Here is a 20,380-nt window from a genome sequence, read left to right on the forward strand (position 1 = left end):
TTCTATTTTTCTTTATATAGGTCTTTTGTATTTCTGATTTGAATTATTCCTAAGTACTTCATCCTTTAGGTGGCTATAGTAAATAATATTGTTTTCCTGACTTGTTTTTCAGAGTTACTTTTGTTACTGTAGAGGAATCAGACTGATTTTTGTATATTGATCTTGTATATTGTCCTTTTGCTGAATCATTTTATTAGTTCAACTAATTTTCACATTGAGTCCCTTAGTAGATTGGCCAATCTTCCTTCAGAGGAGTAGCCGGTGTGTTTGAACTACAAGCTTTCTGGTTAGCAGTCAAATTCCTTAGGCACTACACCACCAGAGCTCCTGTACAGGATCATAACAACTTCTAATTGAGATAGTTTCATTACTTTGTCAATCTGGATGTCTTTTATTTATCTTTCTCTTTTTTTTATTTTTTGAAACCATGATATAATTTATTGAAGGTCAGGGACTAGAGAGGTATATTAAAAATCTGAAGTAAAAACAATCTTTCAGAAACAACCATGTAAATATGTATATTTGAAGATCAAGGGCTAAAAACATTACTGATGTACACCATTAAGCAAAGTTTGTATAACATCCTATCACACACCTGTTCCATAAGCAGTATTTCCAAAGTTATACATTTATTTACTGATATACATCATGGTATTAAAAACTACAGAGAAAGTACAAGAGTAAGTTCCAAAATATCCTGTTATCTCTCATGAGACATACCTTGATGGATATTGTCAACCATTCATTTTAATCCTGGAGTTTTAAGAACATCTTGCATTTGTTGGCTTTATGTTCCCATTTTCATCTTCTTCATAGTTAGCATGGTCTTTTTTCTTTGCAAACTTCTTTTCAATTGTCCCCACCAGGGTTTAATATCTTCTAGCAATTTCTTTACCTGACACATCAAGTACTACTTTTTCATCTTAAACTTCTTTTAATTTGTTGTTACAATTCATCTAAAGCATTATTTTATGAATCTCAGGATTAAATCCTCTGAAGGACATTCTTCCATAGAGGTCTGAATTCACATAAAGTAAAACTCTGCTCATCTATTATTAAGAAGCTCTCTATTAAGCTCTGGTAAATGCAAATACCCATGCTCTTCCTGGATGATTTTCTTTTCTTTCTCTTCTAGCTGCTTCTTGGTTTCCAAATCTAGTCTCTTTTGTTTGAACTTCATGCATAGCAGGTCCTTGGACAACTTGGGTTTGTGCTTGGCTGCCAAATTGTCCCCTACCCCTTATTTCCCTTTCTTGACTTATTTCTCTGGCTAGGAGTTCCAATAAAATATTGAATAGGAGTGGTGATAAAGGGTATCCTTGTCAGGTTCCCATTTTCAAGGGGAATGTTTACAGTCTCTATACACTGAGAATAATGTTAGCTGTTGGTTTTGTGTATATGCCCTTAATTATGTTTAGTTATGTCCCTTCTATTCCTATAAAAGCAGGTATTCGATTTTGTCAAATGCCTTTCCTGCATCAGTTGATATTGTCATGTTTTTCTCTACCTTTGTTGTATTTATTTGGTGGATTATGTGGATTATCTTTCTAAAGTTGAACCATCCTCCCGTACCTGGTATGAACCACACTTGGTCATAATATATCATTTTTTTTTTAAATATATTGTTAGATTCTATTGGCTGGAATTTTGTTGAGAATTTTTATATCAATGTTTATGACAGATATTGGTCTATATGTTTCTTTTTAGTGGTGTCTTTGGTTTTGATATCAGAGTTACATTTGCTTCACATAATGAGTTCAGTTATTCCATCCTTTTCTACATTATGAAATAGTTTCAGTAGAATTGGTGTCAGGTTTTCTCTGAATGTTTGAGAGAATTCACCAGTGAAGCCATCAAGGCCAGGCCTTTTTTTGTTGTTGTTGGAAGCTTTTTTAAAATTTTTTTAATGACCTTTTCAATTTCTTCTTTTGTGATGGGTCTGCTCAAATTTTCTACCTCAGATTGTGCAAGGTTGGGTAGATGTGTGCTTCTATAAATTTGACCATTTCTTCTAGGTCATTAAATTTTTGGAGTAGAGTTTTTCATAGTATTCTGTTATTATCCTTTCTACTTTGGTTGATTCAGTTGTGATGTCACTTATTTCATTTCTTGTTTGTGCTATTTACCTTTTCCTTTTCCTTTGTTAAATTTGCCAGTCTTTGCCAATTTCAAAGAACAAACTTCTAATCTTGTGGGATATATGTATATGTATATGTATATGTATTTTTTTCTGTTCCATTTGTTTCTGCTAGACTCTTTATTATAACTTTTTACTGGTGACTGTAGGTGTTTTATTCTGCTTTTTTTTTTTTTTTTCTTTTAGTCATTAGAAACATTGAATAAAGGTGTTGATTTTTGTTCTTTCTTCTTTTTAGGTGTGTGTGCTTATTGCTATGGATTATCCTCTGAGTACTGCTTCTGTTGTGTTCCAAAGATTTTGGTATGTTGTATTTTCACACTTATTTGATTCAGGGGATTTTTAAATTTCATTTTAAATTTCTTCTATTAGCCAGTAGATTTTAAGCATTGTGTTATTCAGTTTCCACACGTCTTATGTTTTTTCCTTTGATGTCCTTGTTCTTGATTTCTAATTTTATAGCATTGTGATCTGAGAAGATGCTTTGTAGAATTTTGATGTTCTGAAATTTATTGAAGCCTGCTATGTGGTCTAACACATGGTCTATTATGTAGAATGTTCTCAGTGCACTAGGAAAGAATGTATTTTTGGCTGTTGTTGGGTGGAGTGTTCTGTGTATGCTTATGAGATCAAATTGCTTGATTGTGTTGTTTAGATTTCCTGTATCATTGTTGAATTTCTTTCTAGTTGTTCTGTCCTTCATATAAAGTGGTGTATTAAAGTCTTTTACTATAATTGTGGAATTTTCCATTTCTCTTTTCAATTCTGCTAAAGTTGGATTTATGTGTTTTGGAACTTTTTCATTTGAGTGCATAGATATTTATTATGGTTATGTCCTCTTGTTGGAGTGACCCTTTAATTATTATTTAATGTCTTCCTCATTTTTTTTTCTGTTTTTTACTTTAAATTCTATTCTATCAGAAGTTATTTAGCCACACTAGATCTTTATGGTTGCCTTTTGCTGGATATATGTTTTTTCCAGCCCTTGATTTTTCAGTTAATTTTTTTCTTTGTTTGTAAAGTATGTCTCTTGTCAACAGATATTGATGGGTCATTTTTTCTTATCCATTCTGCTACTTTCTGTCTCTTGACTAGCGCATTTGATCAGTTTACATTCATTGCAATTATCAGTAATTGTGAATTTACTACTGTCATTTTTCTGTTGTGTGTGTTTGTGTTGATGATTCCTTTCCTCTATACATTTTTCTGTACTGAGTTCATTTTGTTTATAGATGTTATTATTATTTCCTTCTTTGCTGCTGTTTCAGTGCTTATTGAGACTTTACAATTTTCTTTTTTATTTTGGTGAGAAGGTTTATGTATTACCTTGCAATTTATTATCTCCCAAAGTTTAAAGTACTCTGTTCTATCTTGATATTGTCTTCCTCTCTATCTGGAAGTTCTGGAGGTATGCATGCCACTTATTCCTTTTTGTTTTGTTTTGTATTTGCCATAATTTACAAATTAATGATTCTGGTTTGTTATTTTCTGTCTTATAGGTTTATTTAATTTTTGATATATATTTTTTTCTTGTGCATATGTAAGACTATCTTCAGCTAAATCTATTTTTGGTCTGGGGTATATTCCTGTTTTCTAATCCCCACCTGACCAACTCATCTTCTCACTTGCTATGCATTAATCTGTTGCCTGGTGAATGGTGTTAGTGATAATGCAGTATTGTGTGTATACTATTATTTACCTCTATTATTTTTGATATTTTTATATCTGGGTTGACTCATGGGTATTGTGGTCATGTGCCTTAATCTCAGGTTTTTGTCTGCTCTTTCTGGTTTCTTTGTTCAAAAAATTCTTTTTAGCATTGGCTTTTTACAAATTCCCTTATTTTCTGTTTTTCTGGAAATGCCCTACTTTCACCATCTTAATTGACGGACAATTTTGTTGACTGCATAATTCTTGGTTAGTAACTATTTTTCTTTGGGAGTTTTATATATCTCATCCCATACCCTTTTTTCAAGTGTGGTTTCTTCCAAGAAATCAGAGCTTTTTGCTTTTCTAGAACTATTTCCAGGATTTTGTCTTTGTCTTTGTTTTTTAGAAAGTTGATTATATGTTTTGGTGAGTTTCTGTTGGGGGTGTGTCCTATATGTGGTTCATTGAGCTTCTTGAGTGTATAACTTCTCCTTTTTCATGATATAAGTAAAAAATCTTCAACAATTTTCTTTGTTTTGTTTTGTTTCTTACTTTTCTGGAATTCTGATAACATGTAATTTATTCTTCTTGATATGTTCATAGGCTTTCATCAATTTTTTAATTTATTTTTTCTGATTGCTTCTGTAACAGATTAGTATCAAAAGATTTGTCTTCAATTTAAGTAATTCTGTCTTCCGTCAATTCTGCTCTATTCCTTTGCCATTCCAATCAATGCTTTATATATTTCTGAAATCTTAGTATTGATCTAATAGATTACTATTTTTTTATGGTTTCTAATTTTTCAATTATTTTGTCAATTTTTTCTTCAATTGTTTTATTGAATTCTTCTAGCACTTTGCTTGTGTTTTCCTTGATCTCTTAATATGTTGGAAGGACCTAAGTATAATTATTTTAAATTCTTTATCAGATATGCCCAATATCATTTCTTATTCCAGAAAATTTCTGATCCTGTTCTTGGTCACTAACTTGACCCATCATGTCCTGTTTCTGTGTGTGTGTGTGTGTGTGTGTGTGTGTATGTGACTTAAAGTTGTCTGTAGTCTCTGAGATATTGTGGTGTTATTGCATTTATTTTTTGATTGTACGTTCATTTACTTCACCCTACCTTTTTTTTTTTTTTTTTTTGTTTTCATATGTCTGGGCAAAGGAGTAGACATGCTACTTTGACCACTAGTTTAGCAGGACTGAGATGGTCATAATTCATCTCTAGGTAGATTTGATAGCAGGAGAGAGTGCAGACACAGGTCTCTGATTGTAGGTTGTGTGGTGAAGCTTAAGGCAGGCTGGGTGGGTGTTGGTCACTGTGTGTTATAAATCTAGTGGTGTTGGTGTGGGTGATGGCAGTCATACAGTGATCCTGGCAGCAAGCATGATAGTGGCTAAGTAGGGTAGCTGGCTCCCAACTGCTCAGGTTGTAAAAAATGAAGAGAGAAAGAGAAAGAAGAAAAAAAACCCAAAGGATGAGTATGGAGGAAATTCCTAAGAAGAAAGAGAAAATGAGAAAGACAAAATACAAAGACAAAATGAAAAAAAAAAAAAAAATGGTACTATACTGGTGCAAGCACTAGCTTCCAAACACGGCTGAGGCAGGAATTCAGTGTTCACTCCACAAGAGCATTAATTGACAAATGCAGAGGGGCAGGAATGGTTACTAGTGAATGTGGATGTGGTGGGGTGTGGGACACCTGCTCTGCAGGATCAAATAAAGAAAAAGGAAAAAAAAAAGGTGGAGAAAGAGGAAGAAAGTAAGAGAAGAACAAACAATAGAGAGAATAGGGAAGAACTAAGAATTAAGTGTAAAAAAAAAAAAAAAAGGAGAAACAAATAATAAAGGAAAAGAAATTATACAGTATTTACACAACTATTTGCTGCCAAACATGGCTGCAGTGGGAACATGAACCTCTCTCCATGGGATTGTCATATGCCACATATGCTGTTTTCAGAGGGCTGGTAGTGAGCACTGCTAACTATGGAGTCACCATGGGGTGGGCACCCATTCTGCTGCATCAAAAAAAGAAAAGTTGGAAGGAAAGGAAGTAAAAAAGGAGAAGAAAAAACAAGGATCCTGGTAAAGAAAGAAGTAAGAAGAAATAAAAAAGAAGAAAAAACATAATTTAAAAAAAGGCGGTCAAGTACTGGCAAAAACACTAGCCACCACGCTTGGCTGTGTGGAAATAATGATTATCCACAGGGGCACGTACTGCTCACCAGGCAGGGGCAGGAGGTGTGCTGCTGACTGTGGAGGTGGTGGGGAGTGCAGTGCCCTTTCCATGTGATCAAAAAAAAAAAAATAGAGGGGGGGATAATCACGAGGAAAAAGCAAAATCAAACCAAATTTACTGCCATCCAGTTGGTCTGACTCATAGCGACCACTCCTTGGGTTTCCAAGGCAGTATCTCTAGGGAAGTAGATTGCCCAGTCTTTCTTCTGAGGAGTGGATGGTGGGTTTGAACCACCAGCCTTCTGGTTAGCAGTTAAATGCCTTACACACTACACTACCAGAGGTCCCATCATGAGGAAAGAGGAAGAAAAAAAAAAAAAAAAAAAAAAAAAAAAAAAGGCAGGCAGCACAATATCGGCAGTGGGCAGTTTTTGACTAGCTACCAGGTGGAGGAGGGGAAGAGCCATACCTCTGATCACTGGGAAGTTATGCAGGGGATGAGGATGGGGAAACACCTCTCTGGGTCCTGATCATCAATATTAGTACTGGTGGAGTCTTGGGTGAGTGGAACTGGTTATCTGGTTCTTGCTCCATGTTCTGGTTACCTAGTGAATCTCTGACAAGAATATACCACAAATGGGATGGCCTTAACAAACAGGAGTTTATTCTCTTACAGTTCAGGAGGCTAGAATTCCGAGTTCCAAGTGCAAGGCTAGAATTCCGAGTTCCAAGTGCCAGGCTCTAGGGGCTGTGGAAAGCACCTTGACCTTGGGCTTCAGCTCTGCCTCTTGCTCCCAGCCCATTGAAGCTAGAGGTATCTTTTCACTCAGGCAGCTATTGGCTGCTGAGGCTAACAAGGCCAAGGTTGACAAATATAATGGCACAGTCGTGATGTTACCAAACCACATGGCAGGCCATTAATTCAAGTTCATTTTAAGTCCCAAGGTCGGCAGAGCTTGGCAGGCTGCTGAACAATGAGTGGGCTACATGCAGGGTCCAAGCATGCCATAAGCTAGAGACCATTCCCAAAGCTGCTGCTTTTGTACGGGAAGCAGTCCACATACCCAAAGGCAGCTACTCAGTTGCTCACAGTAGATTCCACCATGGAGTTAATTTCCAGTCTCATCCTGGGGAATACTACATCCAGCTGCCCAGACACTCAACCAGACCTAGCCAAGTTGACACAAAAACATGACCACCACAATTCCACCCCTTGTCAACTTGTCACCCATACACATCTTCAGTGGGTGGTATCTGTACAGGTCTCCTCCACTGGGTGGCTCCAGTCCCCTAGTTTCTGAGTGGCAACCTCACCCCCTTGGCCTGGTGGGCCAGTTTCTCTACCTCTTGGGCATGGCAGCCCTGCCTCCTCACTCTTGGGGAGCAGCTATGGTCCCATCCCACTAACTCACATGAACGAGCAGCCCCACACTCCAGAACCAAATTGGTGAAGGTCTAACTCTTTGAAACGTAGGGGCCTGTGGTGATTCCACCCCCAAAGGCCATGGTCCTACCCTTAAGGCTGAGGCAGCTCTGCTTCTCATTTCCTTGGTCTCTTTGCTTCTGCTAATTAATCCCTGAGGGCAATCCACTCTGCCAGAAATCTTCCTGCTCAAAAAAAAAAAAAAGCATTCAGCTTTCTTGCTCCGTGGGCCGGTCAACCAGCTACTCTAGCTCATGCTGGTCAACTAATACCTGACGGGAACCCACTCCGCCAGGAAGCCGCCATCCCAGTGGTACCCCACTTTCTCCTCCTTGGGCTGGTAAGCTTATTGCTGTTTAATGCCGGTCTCTGGGCTCTGCTATTGCCGTCTCTCATGCTGGTCTCTCTGCCGGTATCTCTCTGCCAGTGTCTTGGCTCTGCTCCTGCCATCTCTCATGCCGTATGCCGGGGTCTCTCTGCCAGGGTGTCAGGTCGACACACTCCACTTCTGTTTCCACATTTCAGGTATCTGTCAGAGCAGCTCCCCACTCTCTCAGTACCATATTCTATTCTGGTTACCTAGTGCAACTCTGACAAGAATATACCACAAATGGGATGGCCTTAATAAGCAGGAGTTTATTCTCTTACAGTTCGGGAGGCTAGAAGTCCAAGTTCCAAGTGCCAAGCTCTAGGGGCTGTGGAAAGTCCCTTGACCTTGGGCTTCAGCTCTGCCTCTTGCTTCCAGCCCACAGAAGCTAGACACATCTCTTCACTCAGGCAGCTACTGGCTGCTGAGGCTAACAAGCCCAAGGTCAACAAATAAAATGGCACAATCCTGATATTATCAAACCATATGGCAGGCCATTAATTTAAGTCCATTCTAAGTCCCAAGGTCAGCAGAAGATGGCAGGCTACTGAACAATGACTTGGCTACATGCACGTCCAAGCATGCCATAAGCTATAGACCATTCCCAAAGCTGCTGCTTATATATGGGAAGCAGATTACATACCCAAAGTCAGCTACTCAGCTGCTCACAGTATATTCCATCATGGAATTGATTACCAGTCTCATCATGGGGAATACTACATCCAGCTGCCCAGCCATTCAACCAGGCCTAGCCAAGTTGACACAAAAACATGACCACTACACCCCAAACAGAACACTACTTGTAATTATTCAAAATGACTGTTCTGTGCTGGTTAGTAGTTCACCATTCCATATGGTCCTTCTTTGGTATTTTTGTTCAATCCGTTCCTCTCTTCCATGTTTGATCTACTTCTTTATACTTTCATTTGAAGTTCTCGGTTCCAGGATTATCATCTGTGTCCATTTCACTTGGTTTCTCTAGTCTGTTGTGTAGGGTCTGGATAGTATATATGCCTAGTCCACCATCTTGGATCCTTCTAGACTTCAAACTTTATGGAAGCAGATCACCAGGTTTTTCTTTCTCTGAGTGGCTGGGCAGTTTCAAACCACCAATCTTTTGGTTAACAGTTGAGCGCTTAACCATCACACCACCCTAGGACCTTAAGAATGAACTGAGAAGTAAATTTTTAATTTGATTAATGAGAAAATGGCATCTTAAATGTCATTCAAAATAAAAGTTAAAATTGAAAGAAGTGGCAAGAGAAAAGTTAATGAGAAGTTTAGTCAACTGCTCTTCTTTCCACAGAGAATTTTAAGTGCATGGTGGTACAGTGGGTAAGGCACTAGTCTGCTAACCAGAAGGTCAGCAGTTCAAACCCACTAGCTGTTTCCATGGGAGAAAGGTGAGGCAATCTACTTCTTGGAAACCCTATGGAAGTCACAATGAGTCAGAATCAACATGATGGCAGTGGATTTGGTTTTAGTTGGTGGCTGCTATGAAAATAGGCTCAAATTTAAAGAAAATTAACCTAGTCTTTCTAGATAACTGCCATCAATGATTTATACTCTAAAAGGATAAAATAAAGATACTCTAATAGTGTATAATACAGTTCCCCTTGTTGTTTCAGATTTTCACCAAAGACCAAATCAGTAGCTGCAAAAAACCCCCCACACATTGGTAAAGTGCCAGATTATGAAAAATGTTCAAAGACAATTTCAAACCAGTTCTACAAGTCAAGGGTCATCGTTCACCAAAAAACAATACAGAGGATGGCATAGAAACTATTGTAGGTTTGATGAGGCTCTTGAGAGAATTTTTTTTGGAGAAGATTGTCAATGTCTTAGTTATGTAGTCCTACTATAACAGAAATACCATAAGTGGGTGGCTGTAAGAAACTGAAATTTATTTTCTCAGAGTTTAGGAGGCTAGAAGTCTGAATTCTCAGCTTCTGCTCCCGGGCAATCTACATGTGGCTTGGCATCTCTTTTCCTTCATTTCTGCTTCTCTCTTGCTTGTTTAATCTCATATATCTCAAAAGAGATTGACTCAACACACATCCTACATTAAGCCTGTTTCATTAGCATAACAAAGACAACTCTTTCAAAATTGAGATTATAACCACCAACAAAGAGGTTAGGATTTATAACACATATTTTGCAAGTACAACATTCTATCCATAAATGTCAGTACACTGCGTGGCCTCTCTTCCTTGGAGGTGAAGAAGGGTCAAGAAAAGCTTTGACATTTGTTACACTGAGAAAATGTCAATAAGATGAAGTGACACTGAAAAAAAAAAAAAGAAAAATGGCATGCAAACTAAGAGGAAATGTTTGGAGCAATGTTATTTTTATTTCATTGTTATTTCTAGTTGCTAATTAAAATGTAAATAGATCATTCTTCTGGATACTATTTCTGAAAGCCATGTAAGATGATAGATTTTTATCAAATAAAAATTAATATATAATTTTTTTTAACTTAATCAAAAACATATTTGAAGTGTCTAACCAATGGTTAAGGAGCTCTGGTGGTGTTGTGGGTAAGACATTTGGCTGGTAACCAGAAAGTCAGTGGCTCAAGCCCATCAGCTTCTCCTCAGGATGAAGATGAGGCCACCTGCTTCTGTAAGGATTTATATAAGTCCTAGAAACCCAATGGGAGTCACTATGAGTTGAAATCGACTCAATGGCAGTGTGCTTGATTTTTTTTTTTTTTTTTTTTGGTTAACAAAACCCTGTTGGTGCAGTGGTTAAGTTCTTGGCTATTAACCAAATGTTGGTGGTTTGAAACCATCAGCTACTCCATGAGTGAAAGATGTGGCAATCTGCTTTCTGCAAATATTACAGCCTTAGAAATCCTATGGGACAGTTCTAATATGTCCTATAGGGTTGCTGTGAGTCAGGACCAACTCAACAAAGTGAATATTGGGTTTCTGAAGCAGTATCACTTTGGAAGCAGATTACCCAACCTTCCTTCCGAGGAGTGACTGGTGGGTTTGAACCATCAGCCTCTGGTTAACAGTCAAGTGCCTTAGGCACTTAGCTACCAGAGCTCCTTAAGGATTCTAGCTGCTATTAGACTCCCAACACCATCCTTTTCTAAATTTACATTGTATGTCATGAACCAACATAAAGCTTCAATAACATGGGGACTCAGAGGCTCCCAAAAGTGAGATACTGGACCCCGATGAGCAACAAGACTGACAGTAGTCCTGAGAGAAGCAGCACCCATACTCTGGGGAACTGTACATCAGGGAGAAAGCAGCAGAATTACCTCAGTGTCTGTCTGACAGAGTATGCAGAGAACATTGGTGCACTCTGCTTGAGAAGTAGAGTGCAGAGTATAGGCAAAGCTTGAGGGTATTGCTGGGGACTTGGCAGAGGGCTGAAGTCAGCAGATTGGTGAAAGAACTGGGATAATATATGGATACTAAGATTAAAGTGTACTTACACATAGTCCATAGGATGTTAAAGGATGAGCAAATGCTATTCATAGAGAGTAAGCTCATTTATTTAAGGTTAATCCAAATTTTCCAACCCTCATGAAGGAGTGAGGAAATCACTGAAAATGAGTTGATTATATGAGGATTTATTTTAACAGCGTGGAAGTGAATAAATTAGTCATTTTGTAAGTACCATCCATCTACAATATCAGCATGGACAGAAATTCCATTCTATTGCAACTTCTAGCTCTACAAAAAGGATTTATAAGGCAATGAAACCCTGAAAATGAAGACCATCTCAGTCTAACATGCCACTAGGTAGTTAAAATGAAGCAGAGGCCAAGAACAAGCACCTGTGGCTCAATGCCCAAAGGTTTTATTTCCTTGAATAAAGCTGTTGGAGATCAACACCTGCATATTTTTCAACATGATTTCATTTTATAATGAGCCTTTGGTGAGTATACTGTGGTTCCAGGAGTCATCCTCTTTCAATTCTTTGGCATCCAGACATGTAGATTTGCATGTCAAATGATGGCATGAGTTTTGGCAGTGGAGAGCCATTCTGCTGTGGGAAGATATGCAGAAAGGGACCTGCAGCTGAGGCCAGTTTAACATAATTCTTACTTGCTTGGCTAGCTCTTTTTGAACTTTTCTGTTTATCTGTGGGGGAGAAGCACTGGATGTACCAGTTCACATTGCAGCTGTGGCAATAAATGGTATGTAAACAAAGCAGTTCCTCCTATTTTGTGAGTTAAGTTCACTTTTATATTAGTCACCCAGCAGACACACTATTTCTATTTCTATTCATCTATTTGTGAAACACTTAAAATGGGTCAGTTATGACACATCTTAATGTTCCTCCAGTTCTTCTGGAGTATTTTTGAAAATTGAGACACAACACCCACTCCATTGGTGCTGATCAAATTTTATGCATATATAATTCATCCTTTACTGTTCTCTACCCAAACCTATGTGGACAGAATAATAAAGCAGAAAAAGAACCCTTTATTCATCAGGCATGCAGGTAGGATATCGCTCATTTCTCCTACTTCTCAAACACTATTTTATTTCAAAATGGTTACTGTAGTAGTTAAATTGTATGTCCATTTGACTGAACCTGGTTTTGAGTGGCTGGGCAGTTGGATATAATTATTCCTCATGATGAGACTGGTAATCTACTCTGTGGTGGAATCTCCTGGAGCAACTGAGTAGCTGCCTTAGGGATGTGATGGGTTTCTAGTATACAAGACTGACAGCTTTGAAAAAAGTCTCTACCTTTTGGGTACACTTGGACCCTGCATGCAGCTGAGTTTTCATGTAGCAGTCTGCCATGTTGTCTGGTAATCTTAGGACTGTGCTATTTTACTTGTTGACCTTGGGTCTGTCAGCCTCAGCAGCCAGCAGCTGCTTGAGTTAAGAGATGCCTCCAGCTCCAGTGGGCCCAGAGCAAGAGGCAAAGCTCAAGCCCAAGTTTGAGGGACCTTCACCCCGTCCCAAGAACTGGCACTTTGAACTTGGACTTCTGGCCTCCTATATTATAAAATAACAGATCCCTGTTTTTTAAGCCACCCATTTGTTGTATATTTCTGTTAGAGCAGTAGAGAACCAAAACAGTCACTCAGAACAACAAAACATATATATAGAAAATACTCAGCCCTCTTGAAAGAGGGCTGACGTCAGCAGGTCTGTGAAAGAACTATCATGGTATATAGATACAAAGTTCAACATGTTCTTACACATACCCCACAGATTATTAAGGAATGAGCAAATGCTGTTTTTCTCTTTCATCAAGGGAAAGACAGACAAGGGCAGTTGTTGTTGTTATGTGCTGTTGAGTCAGACCCAACTCATAGCCGACCCCTCCTTGGGTTTCTGAGGCTATATCACTGCGGAAGTAGATTGCCCAACCTTCCTTCCGAGGAATGGCTGGTGGGTTTAAACCGCCAGCCCTCTGGTTAGCAGTCAAATGCCCTAGGCACTACGCTACCAGAGCTCCTGACAAGTGTAGAGCTGTTTGTAAATGATCTTTGGTTTGTGAGTAGATAAAAAAGGAAAAAGCAAAGCACAGTTGGTAGAGAAATTTGTGGGTCAGAGTTTAAACAAAGAAACTTTAAAAGTCACTTTTGAAATCAAAGGAAACAAACAAACAAAAAATTCAAATTGAAATGCTATTACATGACATGTTGTTTATTCACTAAATAAATCTTTAGTAAACCCTTACCCTGTGCACTAGCTGGGTGCTGGAAGCTAACTGCCTGTTTCAAAGAGATAAACTTGTTGGGGAGAGAAAATTTCTACATATACAAAGTAGCTTCTTGGTATAATTGCTCTATTTGCAAAAGAAAAGAGACTCTATAATGTTCAGAAAACAGTTTACATGTTGTTAAGATTTTACCTATGTCCAATTTAGTTTACTGAATCACACATTTGTATTTCTAGCCAAGACTTATTTTCTGAGTTTCAAGTATCTGTCTACCTGGATACTCAGCAGCAACAGTTGGATGTTTGAAGAACACATGAAACATGTTTAGCAATGAATGCATGACTTTCTAACCCATACAATTCCTATTTCAATGTTCTCTATCTCATTAATGACCCTACTATGTGTTCAGTTACAAAACAAAAGAATTAAAACAACAACAACATAAAAATAACCACAAAGATTCTGTGTTCCTAAGAATCAGGCATAGTATTTCCTTTTCCTTACACACATACATAATTAACCACAAATTCTTATCGCTTGTAACAGTTTAATATCTAAATCTAGGCACATTTCCATCTCCTGTGCCAGCACTGTATTCCAAGCTATCTTTTCCATCATTTGGATTCCTCCTTGTCATTTAGATTGATCTGTTCACTTTGGGCTTTTCCAATTCTTCATCCATGCTGCAGGCAGGATGAATTTTTCAAAATGCAAGTCATGTTATCTTTCTAGAGGAAAATTTTATTATTATTATGATTATTTTGTTGTTGTTGTTAAGAATGTACAAAGCAAAATATATACCTATCAACAATTTCTACATATACAGTTTAGTGACATTGGTTACATTCTTTGAGTTGTGCAACCATACTCATCCTGCTTTTCTGAGTTATTCTCCCACCTTCACATAAACTCACTGCTCCCTAATGTTCTCTAAAAGAAACCCTTTAGTACTTGCCATATTCTTGAGATAAAGGTCTACATTCTTAATAAAGCAGATAGGTTGGGTTCCCTTAGGAACCAATGACAGAAAAAGAAACTCAAAGTGGCTTACGAAAACAAATTATTAGCTTACATACATCAAAAGTCTATAAAAGTAACTCACTTCGGCACATCTCAAAGCTTTTGTCAGCCTGGCTTCAGTCTCTCAGCAAACCTCACGTACTTTAATAAGAAATATATATTTTGGTTTCAACTAGTTGTATTTTAACAGTTGGCCCCCTCCAGCTTAAACTAGATATAAACTAGATACAATAATATAAAATATGTTATCTGTAAGTAGGGTACTGTCATAAAAAATGTAAAGTTATATGGCATTGGCTGAAAAAGGGACATGGCTTGAGGCTGTTGAGGAATACTTGGTGTTTTGGTCCTCGAGTGCTGCTCTAACAGAAATACCACAAATGGATGGCTTTAACAAACAGGAGTTTACGTTTTTGCAGTTAAGGAGGCTAGAAATCTGAGTTCAAAGTGCCAGCTCTAGGGACTGGCTGAAAGCCCTTCAGCCTTGGGCTTCAGCTCTGCCTCTTGCTCCCAGCCTACTGAAGCTGGAGGCATCTCTTAACTCAGGCAGCTGCTGGCTGCTTAGGCTGACAAATCCAAGGTTGACAAATAAAATAGGACAGTCCCAAGATTACCAAACAACATGACAGGCCACTAGTTCAAGTCCAGAGACAGTCACAGGAACAGCAAGAAGCATGGCAGGCTGCTGAATGAAGACTTGGCTGCAGGCAGAGTCCAAGCATGCCAAAAAGCTCAGAGACCTTTCTCAACACTTCTCATTTTATACTGGAAGCAGACCACATCCCTAAAGCATCTACTCAGCTGCTCACTGCAGATTCCACCACAGAGTTGATTACCAGTCTCATCATGAGGAATAACTACATCTAGCTGCCCATCCACTCAAAACCAGCCAAGTTGGCACACAACTTAACTACCATTCTTGGTGAAATGATCATTTGGAAAAAGGTACATACCTAGTGAACTTTGAATTTTAGGTGAAAAGCAAAATGGTAATAGCCTGAGTTGGTCATTATTTGCTCTACTTGAAAAGATACTTCAAGAAATGAGTTCAGAAAATAGTGATCAGTTTCCAAGCAGGAAGGGAAGGTAGAATATGGAAATTTAGAGACTCGCAGAATTGAAAGATGTGTATGTTCTTCTTTTTCAGCTGGTTTTCAAATGTGAATACTCACTGTGATTATCTGGTTCCTGTTTATCATTCACTGGACTTTGAGTATGTACAGTAATAGATTACTTGTCTTTTTAATTGAAAGTTCTCTGATTCAAGAGGAAGCATATCTGGCTCTAATTTCTATCACAGGACTTTGAGCCTACATTTATGGTTAGGAAAGATATTTGAGTGCCTTGAATAAGGAGAAAGTATATTTTCCCTGAATAAAGGTAATTAATATTATAGTAGATTGTATTACTGATTTATAGTCCCCTTTCTACACTTGCTATGCTTCCTGAGAGCGTAACTGTGGGTTTGGCTATGGGCTGTCTTTTTACTAATTTGATATAAACACCTGTGACTTTAAATACATCAACAGAGGAGTTTAGTGCAACTGAATGGCTCAATCTGAGTCCTGTTTGCTCTGTTGCGCCTCTATGAGGGCATTTCCACAACAGAATCTACTCTTTAAGCTTAGATTCTATATTGAGAAGACTTATGAAGCCAAGTCTCATACAAAGCAGAGTATCAATTGACCTATAAATCTCATACAGTGCAAACAGGAAATGAATAGTTGTTAAAAAGCAAGTTTTTTAAAAAAGACAATTATACCATATAATCCAGAAAAAAATGATGACACATGTTTTTAATTTTAATGGTAAGTGAGAATTATAATGTTAAGTGATAATGTTGTTAGTTGCCATCAAGTTGGCTCCAACTCGTAGCAACCTCAGGTATAACAGAGCAAAACACTGCCCAGTTCTGTGTCATCTTCAAGATTGTTGGTATGTTTGAGCTCGTTGTTGTTGCCATTGTATCAATCTACTTTACGGTGGATTTTCCTCTTTTTTGCTGTCTACCAAGCATGATGTCCTAGTCTAGAGATTTGGTGTTTCCTGATGACATATTCATGGTAAGCAAGACAATCTTACCATATTTCTAAGGATAATTTTAATTGTATTTCCTCTATGATTGATTTGTTCATTTTGCTGACACTGCATAGTATATTTAATATTCTTCACCAATATCAGAGTTTGAAAGCTTCAATTCTCCTTCTTTTATCCTTTTTCAATATACAGCTCTCACATACATATGAAGCAACTGAAAAGACCATGGCTTGGGTCAGTCACACGTTAACCGTCAGTACAGTCATCAGTAGTTGGAAAATACAACATTGGTGAAAATTAGTTATAACAGCAATGCACAACCACTCACTAGTCATGTGACTTTGAAATTGGAAATTTAATTTCTCTGCCTAATTTCCTCAGCTTTATCTATTAAGTTGCTCCATGATTTCTTAAATGGTACTTGGCATCTTGGGCTGCGAGATACTTCATTTATTAGAAATGAGGGTTACCCCATCATTTATATCCCTTCTCTTTCTAGCTTTGTTGTATGCTATATAATACATTAATAATTTGATACAGAGGTATGTTTCATTGGGATATTCTGGGATTAAATGATATGAATATGTTGAAAAGGAAACTAGCATAACACCTCAGAGTAAGCAATTATTAATAAATGTTAATTATTATGTTTAATGAGCTGTGGTGGTGTAGTGGTTAATGCATTTGAAGTCTGGTAGCTCAAACTCACCAGCTGCTCTACAGAAGAAAGATGAGACAACCTGTTTCTGCAAAGATTTACAGCCTTGGAAATGCAACAGGGATCACTTTAAGTTGGAATCTACTCAGTGGCAGTAGGTTTTATTATTATTATTATTATTATGTTTATTGTTTGGGCATTGCTATTATGACTATTTTTTGTATTTCCCATATTTTTTATACTAGATATGTGTTACTTTTAGTGAGAAAAATTCAAAAATCATAATGATAGGCAAATAAAACTGGTGAGTTCAAATACAAAAAAGCACAATCATACAATATTAAATGGCCTATTAATGAAAAGGAATGGCACCTAGTCAAAAGAAATATTGAGTATCTAGCGGACAACCACAGAGCAGACGCATGCTGGAGCTGTTCTGATGAACATTATTTGATCAGGAGAAGCTGGCTGATTAATCTCCATGTATTATAAAGTATAAGTTGAAAGTGACCTAGAAATAAGAGAAAGGACAGATACTTCTCTCTAGAAACATAAGAACATTTTTTCACCCAGTGGGATGCAGTTGATGAAGTCCTGGGTTATATGCTAGGAAAGTCTAATAGGTTTGGTGCCTATAGAGAGGGAATGGGCTGAAATCTAAACTTTTGTACTTCTTTAATGGAAACAGCCAGGAGACTGTGACTTCTCAGGACATTTAGAAGATCTCTTAAGTATAGATACTTACAAGATCTCTAAGATCAAAAGGGTCTTCAGAGGAGAAAACTCCCAGAAACTTGCTGGATCAGCAAAGAATAAAAAAAGACCCAGACCATTTTTATAAGAACTAGACCCATTAATATGAATTATATATATATATATATATACATATATATATACTCAAAACCTAAAGAGTATGAGAGTATGATTAGGAAAAAGAGACTGATCCTGATCTCCATACATTATTTTCATAATGTAATATATTCAAGAACAAGTAAAATGTTTTAATGATGACATTATGTACTAACTGGGCATGAAGAGAATACTAAACTAAGGGGTCATGGATCTTCTTACTTACGTTCCTAAATCGCTCCTTGACTTTGTAGATGGTACTTAGCATCTTGGGATGTCAGATTTATATGAAATGATGGTTATATGATCTTTACATCCCTTCTACCTTTAGCTTTTTTGTGTGCTTTAATGGATTCATGTTTATATGGAAGCATATTCAGTTAATAATAATATATGACAAAAAGTAATTAATGACAAAATATAGACATTAAAAAAATTCACGTATAAAAGTTGGTAGATGATATTTCTACACATGTATTTGCATGTACTTCCATAGTGATGCTGCCTCAGAAACCTAAGGAGGGGTTGCTATGAGTCGTGACTGACTTGATGGCACATAACAACATTTGTATGTACAGTAAGAATATCCAAATACATAAGAGAACTAACACGGTTCAGTTATTTTAGCTGCAGCTAACCATCCTAAGGGAGCAAGTAGTTGGACCTGTGGGCTCAGAACCATGGTTGCAGTGGACATCAAGCTCGATTGGCATAACATAATACCCAAATATATTGTTCTACATCCTACTTTGGTGAGTAGTGAGTGGGGTCTTAAAAGCTTGCAAACAGCCATCTAGATGCAACAATGGGTCTCTCCTTGTCCAGAGCAAAGAAGAATGAAGAAAACCGAAACAAATGGGAAAAATTTGTTGAAGGGACTAGTAGACCATGTGATCCCCAGCCTGTGTGACCATGAGATAAGAATAATTAGATGGTACCTGGGTACCACTGTCAACCACCAGAAGGAGATCAGTGTGGGGGATTTTGGATAGAGTGGGAGAACAATGTGGAACAAAACTGAAAATCACAAAAAAAATGACCAGGTTTACTGGTCTGAGAGAGCCTGATGAAACCCCTAAAACTATGGCCCCCAGCCACCCTTCAGGTTTAGAACTGAACTCACTCTTGTGGCTTCCAGACAAACAATATACAGGCATATAGGGTGAACATTTACATCAGGTAGATACACTCCTTAGAGCTATCAATCATGGGGAACAGAAGGACAGTGTTTTCAGGGAGAGATAGCTGGGAGTAGGGCAGTTATGCATAGGAAAGAAGGACACAGGGAAGAGGTAACTACAACTAGGAAGTGAGAAGAAAACTGCTGCTTAACATTGTGGGGAATAGAAGTCAATGTCATGAAACAAAATGTGTATGAACTACTGTATGGAAAATGAATTTGCTCAGTAAACTTTCACCCAAATCACAATAAAAAATGAAACATAATTCAAACATGGTTTACAAGTCATATACATGCAGGTAAAAGCATTTTTACAACTTCACAACCAGGTAGCCGTCACTCAGATCAAGAAGCATAAAATTATCAGTAACCCAGGTGTTCTTCTCATGTCTCCTTTGAGTTACTAACCTATCTGAGGATAACCTCTATTCTCCGTTACAGCAAAAATTAATTTTGCTTGTTCTTGAACTTGTGTAAATGTGATTTCATAAAATGTCTTTTTCTTATCAGGTTTCTTTCCCTCAACATTATGATCATCTTATTTTAGCAAAGATATTAAAAACAGTTAATACTTAATATTTTAATTGAAGCAATGTCTTAGTTATTTAGTGCTGCTAAACAGAAATACAACAAATGTGTGGCTTTAATAAACAGAAGTTTATTTTCTCACAGACTAGGAGGCTAAATGTCCAAATTCAGTGTGCTTGCTACAAGGGAATGCTTTCTCTCTCTGTCCTGCAACTTGTCTCTTCTGACCTTCTGCTCCTGGGCAATATTCATGTGGCATGGCATCTCTTTTCTGTCATCTCTGCTTTCTAGTTCATGTTAAATCTCTTTTATATCACATAATAGATTGTCTCTTGATGGATGAATTTCAAGGTATTAGGAAATATGTGGGACAGAAGATAATTTTGTGTTCATATTTGGAAAATACAATCTGCCACAGTCTTCCCTTCTGGCTACAACAAATAATATCTCTCCTATGTCCCAAATGTACTTGTCTCCTCTCTCAAGACCCTCCAAATTCTCATCATATTATGTCATAAGACTCACACTCAGGCTAAAAGTCTAACCAGTTTCAAGTGTAAATAAGATGGTATGTGTGTTGTCCTTTATGCATATTTCCATGAGTAACTTAGTTTTTCTTTTTAATCTGAAAATCAGTGAATAAAAAGATGAGTTATTGCCCCTCTAGACACCCACCATATAATGATAATAATTACCAATTGTCCTC

At 37.5% G+C, this 20,380-nt stretch overlaps 1 pseudogene; it reads right to left on the reverse strand.

Moving 5' to 3' along the window:
- Positions 1-747: 747 nt before the first annotated feature.
- Positions 748-20,380, reverse strand: part of LOC103206158 — an 86,367-nt pseudogene continuing 66,734 nt past the window's right edge.

This window comes from Orycteropus afer, unplaced genomic scaffold (assembly GCF_000298275.1).
Source record: "Orycteropus afer afer isolate SDZICR_OR568_19922 unplaced genomic scaffold, OryAfe1.0 scaffold00301, whole genome shotgun sequence".
NCBI lineage: Eukaryota > Metazoa > Chordata > Mammalia > Tubulidentata > Orycteropodidae > Orycteropus > Orycteropus afer.